Consider the following 7857-nt stretch of genomic DNA (forward strand, 5'->3'; position numbering starts at 1 on the left):
GCAAACTGAAATAAATCATAAATCAGAAACTTCTCATCCACAATAGTTATGTACATTCAAACGTTGCCAACTAACGTTGTTATCAATTATAAATAACTCCAGAACATGAGCACGTACGTCCAAACGTTACAAATTAATCAATCAAAGCTTCTTATCCATTATAGTTAGACAAATCCAAAAGTTGCAAACAAATGAATGAAAAAATTGTTACCCACCTAAAACCCTTTTAGCATGAATGGTGAGACTAAGCCAAACACGCCTAGGTATGCCCCACGCGGTCGTTTGTATCCACCATACCGGTGGTGATGTAAAGCGAATGTTGCAAAAAAACGCATAAACTACCAGAGAGTGGGTTACAGAGTGCAGGACATTTACCTGTGTCAGTGTAATGGTGGCACTTTTTTCGCTGAACTTTGGGTCATTGTCGTTGACGTCCAACACAATAACCTCAATCAGTGCTGATGACGTAGTGTTGTCGTCACCAGCACACGGCCGTCACGGTCAGGTTGAACCGTGACGTCACTTCTCTATCTAATTGTTTGGCGACCGAAATTTGCCCACTGTGTTCATCTATTCGAAAACTACCTAAAATGAGGAAAGAACAGAAAGGAAAATTAAAATACTTTAAAAAAAAAAAACCAAGACATAAAACTTAAATCTCCTGGAGCAAAAAATCCTTTTACACCTAAATGATTTTCACACAGTTACTTTTTCATCATGCATGTAGGAGAATTTTTTCTTTACATCATCATATAACAATCTTATTGTGAGGTGGTATTTGTTTATTTATTTATTTTTTTTTTTGGATCCCTGTAACTGAGGGCCTTTCTCACAAATGACAGGCTGCTGTATAACTTATCTACATTTGGACTGTTACATTGTTGTGACGAAAATAAATATTCAAAGCGATATCTGCAAAGGACTAGAACCCAGGGGTTTAAAAGGGTCCTGGTTATTGTGCAGTGCAATTGCAGGGTTATACGGTATTATCGGCATGAATGTGGCTCAAGTGATCTAACGATCCCCTGAGCAGTACTGAGCCGGCACTAACCAGTGGTATTTAAACAGTACAGGTCCAAAGGATCTGTGACTATCGGCTGCCAAACACTAGATTTAAACCATGCCGTTGTTAGATTTTTGGGACCTACTGTTATGTGAACAACTGCCGTTAGCTTCTAAATTTAGCTTGCCACTGTTTACATATGCTGAGTTCAGGGCCTGCTGTCTGCCTCTGCCTTAGAATGTTCCAGAATACGCTCAGTTCGGGGCCTGTTTGTTTACAACAAGTGTTCAAGAATTTTCTTATTCTAGAAAATTCCACCAGTCTATATAAAACCTACGAAAGCAGGTCAAATGAGGAGAAAGGAGAGTTATTGAGAGTTTTGGATGCTTTCGCTGTGTGTTACTTTAGTAGGCCTTTTGTGCTGAATTTTGGTGTCTTTATAGCCTCTGGCTTTGTTTATATCATATCTCCACCGAGCACTTGTTCAGTCTGAACTTGTATATTTAATTTGTGCTCACAGTGCTTATTAGCACACGGACACTGTCTGTGAATTTGTGTGTATATTTCGTCATACACTCAGTTATACTGTGGATTTTACCTCTTGTGAATATTGGTTCTATGCATTTGTGCCTTTGTAGTTTTCAGCATTGTGGAGTATATGTGTCCATTCGGACTTGACACCGTTGTACATGTAAATCCTTTAGTAGTTGTATAAGTCTTGTCATCTGTTCTTGTTAAACTTGCTACTAAATTGTAGAAAAATAAAATCTGCTGGTTTTGGTTACTTTTTTGTGCGGCTAAACTGTCGTGTATTTCGAACAAGCCATCTCTTTATAATACAGACAGTTTGGGTCGTAACACCTACATTCATGGTGTAAAGATGAGTGTGCTGTAACGTGGTGGGAAAAATTAATTTTAATACTGAACGTAATTTCGGTAAATCGGAGCTGTGCAGTGGTATGGTTTTAACAATGTTTTCTCTCGAAGAAAGAAATTGTCACATTTCCCAAAAGAAAAAATTGAGTCGGCCGGATCTAAGTGTCTCCATCACATGTTTTTTTTCTAAATCAGGGCCTCGCTGAATCACTGGAAAGGCGATCATTTTGTATCATGTATCTATTTTTATTTAAAAAAAAAAAACATAATTTGACCGGTATTTGGTAAACTAAGTATTGGACCTCACAATAATGATTTAGGCCTGTTTACATACCCAAATAAAACCAGTATGGAGACGCCAAAGTACTTTCTGAAACTGGAACTATGGAACTATACTCGGTAAATCGATGACAAGTTTCATCGACACAGAAATGCCCTCATATGATTCCCCAAAAGAAGAAAATCTGTCAGTCAATCGTTCGATCGGTTAGGCTGATGATGGGCAGGTCGGTTGGTTAAATTCCTGATCTATTTGTCCTTTGACGGAAAGACCTGGATATAACAAGACACGAAACCACATTTGGTTGACATTATGGGTCTAGTACGGGCCAAATTGGCCTTGTTCTCTCTTTCTACCTACGACAAACGGGTCTTTCAGCAACCTGTGCATGGTCGTGGGTTTCCCCTGGGCTCTACCCGTTTTCCTCTCACCATAATGTTAGCCGCCATTGTGTAAGTGAAATAATCTTTAGTACAGCGTAAAACACCAATCAATAAACAAATAATCCTACGACAAGCGTCCATATAAGTTGCGCTATTTGTTTACCGGTCGGTCGGATGGTCAGTTTTAAACATTCAATTTTTATCCCTGGCCCTTTCTGAGATTAAGCCGATACGATATCCTATACTGGTTATCTAACCAGTCTTTCATCTAGTCAATGGTTATATTTACCTGAATCGGGGTTCTGCTCCAAGGAATATGTGGTGCCGTTTTCGCCGCTCCTGGGGTCGGTTGCATTAACCTCCGTAATCTCAAACCCCAGGGCTGCGTTTTCCGGCAATGATACGTAGTACTGTGGTCCCGACAAAAACTTAAGTGAATCTGTAAAATACATAATAGGTGTGAAAACCCAGATGCGAAACAGTATATAGCAAGTGCACTTCCGGAGTGAGGAGTAAAACTCCAGTCAAATAAATAAATATGATAACTCTAATTTTGAAATAGTCCATCGTTTAAGGTCCACACATCGAATCGTGTTTGTACATGCGTTGTGTAAGATCGTGACATTTTAACCGAGGGATTGGTTCAATTAAATTGATGTTTTCTAGAATAACGTCACATGTTCATTTCTGAAAATTAGATGTAGCTGTATCTCAGGCATTTGTGGAATGTAAATTTTGCTAAATTTTAGGGAGAATCAGAACGATGACGTCATCATTCATTGTCATCAGCCAATGATGTCAGAAAAAAAGAACAAATTAAAACTTTCTCAACTATCATGACTATGGAAGACAGATGCAGCAGTTCCCGTTTTGGAGCCGCGTCTTTCACTTTCCGAGGATCGAGGGTGCAAGAGGTAGAGATTAACGATAACTGCATGTGTAAAAGTGGAGCAGTTTTTCCCAATCTTCACATGTGGGTTTTATGGGGGGAGGGATAAAGGAGAAGAAAACATAAAAATGATTCTAAAATCAGATGAAGGCGCATGAAAACCTAATTCCTAACGTGGTCTTATATGTTGAAAATGGTTTTGTATGATGGGTATTTAGAACCATCTCTTCGTCTATATATATATATATATATATATATATATATATATATATATATATATTCTGGTCAAAAATTCTGGTCAGAATCCAAAATTCCATTGGCGAGTTGAAAAGACCAAATTCCAGTTCAATTATATTTGTATTTGATGTTTTACGGTCTCATTTGTCACAGTTTAAACACAAAGACAATATATACCAAGAGGTGATCCCAAATATCCACCATGAAAAATCTGTTCAAAGAAAAATGGAAAATGAAACGGTAGACAACATTTACAGGTAACCTTTTCACACTCTTTCATGTGAACTTTGTGTAATTTTTATGTTTTCTCCACCTTTAAGGATACAGCACAAATTCTAGTGCTGGAAATTTACCAAGACCCCTGAAGCACCAGAATCTGTATGTGCTATATCCAATAAGCGTAATCCTTAACATCGATAACACTGCTACGTGAAGTCCATATCCTAAATGCCATCTACCATCCAGAGAATGACAAAACGTCCGCCTCGTAGCCGGGAGGTCCCAGGATCAAACCCAGGTCGGGCCATACCAAAGACAATAAAACTGGTACTTGCTGCTGCCTGGCTTGTCGCTCAGCCGTAAGAGGTTAGGTTAGGGCATGGAAACGTAACTGGCTGGCCCACTGTCAGTATAATGTGACTGGGCGGTGTGTCATGTATGATGTATTTGTACCTTGGTGTATCTTCTTTGTACGGAAAAAAATGTGGAATATAAAATATATACGACTACAGCAGTAGCAGTCTTGTTTTAGCAAGAGTAAAACAAGAACAGCCACTACAGTGTGATAGTCGAAATCCTCTCTCCAGACCACAAGATGTGTGAAACGCTGTGCAGTTGCACTACAGCTATTTCTTTACAGTACATTCGGCAATTATCACTTGGTGAAATATAGTTCCAGCTTTTGTGTATACTTAGGCTTGGCTTGCTTTTTCTGCTCTGTGGTTTGCTTTCTTCCGGCCTCTGTTCGGTTACCTCCCACTATAATGCTGACCGCCGTCGTATAAGTGAAATATCCTTGAGAGAGGCGTAAACATCATTCGGATAAATAAATAAACAAATCTAAACCTAGGTGTATTTGATAGTATTTTGATGTTACTAGTGATATCTCACAGATGGGCTAACAACAGGCTAAGAGGATTTAAGGCCTGCTGAATGGCAATGTACGTTAATATCGAAGTAAATAGACAATCAACTACAAACCTGAGAGCATTAGACCGGACCTTAAATACATTTATTTATTTATTTATATGACTGACGTTTTACGCTGTAGTCAAACAAAATTTACACTTAATTAACGGCAACCAGCATTATGGTGGCAGAACCCGAAGGAAACCCACGACCATCCGCAGGCTGCTGCAGACCGGGGCTTTATAGACAGACTTCCTCGTATAAAGTTAGCCGATATACTTACACCCTCCTCCACCAGCGAAGTTTCGGATCGCTGTAGCTAATCGTGCCCTCATAATCTGTCAGATTTAACAACTAGTATGTTATCTGACTGATACATGTACTAGAATATAATTTGTTATTGCAGCAGTTTATATTTCTAATAAATATAGCACACATATTATATTAATCTGACATAAAGATTGTATAAGACTAACAGCATACTGAATATGACACTATACTATGTTATAATAACGGAGTATATCATAGCATCACTTAAACAACAGACTTTCCGTTAAAATTAAACAGATTCCCCTGCCTCTGCATGGCTTCCTCCCACCATAATGGTGGCCTCCGCGGTATAAATGGAATATTTCTGATCAAATTAAAACAATTAACGGATTTTTGGGAGGAATATCATAATTTTTGATACAAACATAGTACATGTCCGACTCTTAGTTATGAGCGGACTTCTAAATATACGTTATTCGACTTCCTGATGTCCATGTTTCTATCAGGTATAGGCTACATGTACCCGCTGGATTTTCCACGTTACCATGCTTAAGTATTCAAGGGCTAAGAATAGTATTATAATAGTTTATGCTAATTCAGTATAACGAGGCCACATCCAAAAATTATCTGTGTAAATCTGTTGTCTGACTGATGCAAAAACGTATTCTCTTACTGCAGAAGATTATTCAGTTAAATATCGCACACTTATTCTGTTCCGTCAACATAGAGATTATATTAGGCTATATAGCAGGATATTGTTTATTTATTTAATTATTTATTTGATTGGTGTTTAACGCCGTCCTCAAGATTATTTCACTTTGATTATTAACAGATCTTTGTTAGTGAAGACCTTTCATTAGCCTGTTATACGTCTGCTCGTAAAATCTTGTGGCTCTCCAAAGACTTCCAGGGACGTCGAATAGCTGTCATTGAACCCAGGATTCCGCTTAAGTCGCTAAAGCTGTTAAAGATCAGTACGGGACAAAAATGTAACTTACATGTAGCCTCCAGGGACAGGATAAACAGGAAGGCGCACCTGCTGATTGCTCGAATCCACGTCTTTCCTGAGAACAAAGTTTATACACATATACTAGGTCAGAAAAAAATGTCAAGTGACGTATATAAAAGTCATTATGGTTGACTGATTGTTCAACGCTGTACTCAAAACTTGTCTGAGTTTGGCGGGTGGAGGTGGAGGCCTCCGTGCCTAGTGGTTAGAGTGCTATCGCAGCACAGTGACCTAGGAGCCTGTCACCAATGCGGTAGCTATGAGTTCAAGTACAGCTCATGCTGGCTTCCTCTCCAGTCGTACGTGGGTAGATCTGTCAGTAAACCAAGGATGGTCGTGGGCTTGCCGCGGGCTTCCCACCATAATGCTGGCTGCCGTCGTAAAAATTAAATATTCTTCAGCACAGTGTAAAACTCCAATCGAATAAGTAAATAAATAATTAACGGTAAAGGAAACAATCTTATATTTGAGATACAAATAAACCTTTCTGAACATTTACATGTTTGTATCTCGACTGCAGTTTCAAACGTCATGTTCCTATTTAGGAGTGGAGTATATATGTAACGGTTCATCAGGCTTTATATATGGACATGGTCACTCGAGGCTTATGTCTATATCTCCTGACTCTTCTCTGGGTGTAGTACTACAGAAGTGATGTTATGCCATAATCGCCCATCCATTCACTCATTCATTCATTCTGTACTACGTAGGTTAACGTAGAAACTAACGGTTTAAGAATGGTGAGTAAAAAATGAACGTTTTTAGGAAGGTGGACATAGAAACAAACCCTTTAATGTCAAATGGACGTTAAATCATAAGCATTCATCCGTCCTGTACCTCCTAGGTCTATGTAGAAACCAACGGGTTATTTATATATTTGACTGGTGTTTTACATCGTGATCATATTTCACTTATGCGTCAACATTATGGTGAGAGGAAAGTAGCCAGAACCTGGGTTTCGAAACCCACGCCCATAGGCAGCTGGCTGACAGACCTTCCCAGGTATGAGAAACCAACGTTTTAAGAATGGTGACTATAAACAACGTTTTCAGAAAGGTTTACATAGAAAAAAGGGTTCTGAGGACAACAGCACTGAAACCAACGTTTTAAGAATGGTGAGTAAAAACAAAGTTTTCAGAAAGGCAAATGTTCTGAGAACAACAGCACTGAAACTAGCGCTTTAAGAATAGTGGATAAAACCAAAGTTTGCTGGAATGTATACGTAGAACCTAACGTTTTAAACACAATACCACCGAAGTGATTCATCCATTCCCTACTTCCTGGATTTACGTAGAGTGAACTGGGTGTATACAGTGTAACAGTTTCAAGGGTAATGGCTGAGCTAGAATGGATTCGCTGAACCGAGTTCTGCAGTGACCTCCCTTCGTGGTAACCTCCCCACATTCACCCCTGGAAGCGTGCCAAAAACATACCTCTTCGGAAAGTTTTCCACGGTGTCTTTTTTACGGCGCAGACTTAGTTCATCCTGTAAATCAGTTTTGCTGATGCTACCCATCACTTCAAGTTATTAGTAAGTAACCTTTTATGATTGTTACAAAGTTACAGTATAGTTCATACAGTAATTTGCGTAATTTCCCGGGTGTTGCTATTTGCATCAGTAATGTGTTTCTTGGGTGCTCGTTGTCTTCGCCATTGTCGAACTCTGTAATCAGTGATATATGTTTTAGGATAATGAAGGTGTTTGTATTAACATATAAGTCAATATATCTTGTGTATTACAATTTGTACAATATTTTCTAGCATGAGATCACATGGTATTTC

The 7857-nt window shown here is 38.9% G+C and overlaps 1 long non-coding RNA gene across 1 annotated transcript; it reads right to left on the minus strand.

The window, feature by feature from the left end:
- Nucleotides 1–381: 381 nt before the first annotated feature.
- LOC135480198 (uncharacterized) lies at nucleotides 382–6133 on the minus strand. Its single transcript, XR_010445919.1, has 3 exons — nucleotides 6065–6133; nucleotides 2832–2981; nucleotides 382–585 (listed from the first exon to the last, which is right to left on the minus strand). It is a non-coding gene; the product is annotated as an uncharacterized LOC135480198 (long non-coding RNA).
- Nucleotides 6134–7857: the final 1724 nt, after the last annotated feature.

Source organism: Liolophura sinensis, chromosome 13, assembly GCF_032854445.1.
Source record: "Liolophura sinensis isolate JHLJ2023 chromosome 13, CUHK_Ljap_v2, whole genome shotgun sequence".
NCBI lineage: Eukaryota > Metazoa > Mollusca > Polyplacophora > Chitonida > Chitonidae > Liolophura > Liolophura sinensis.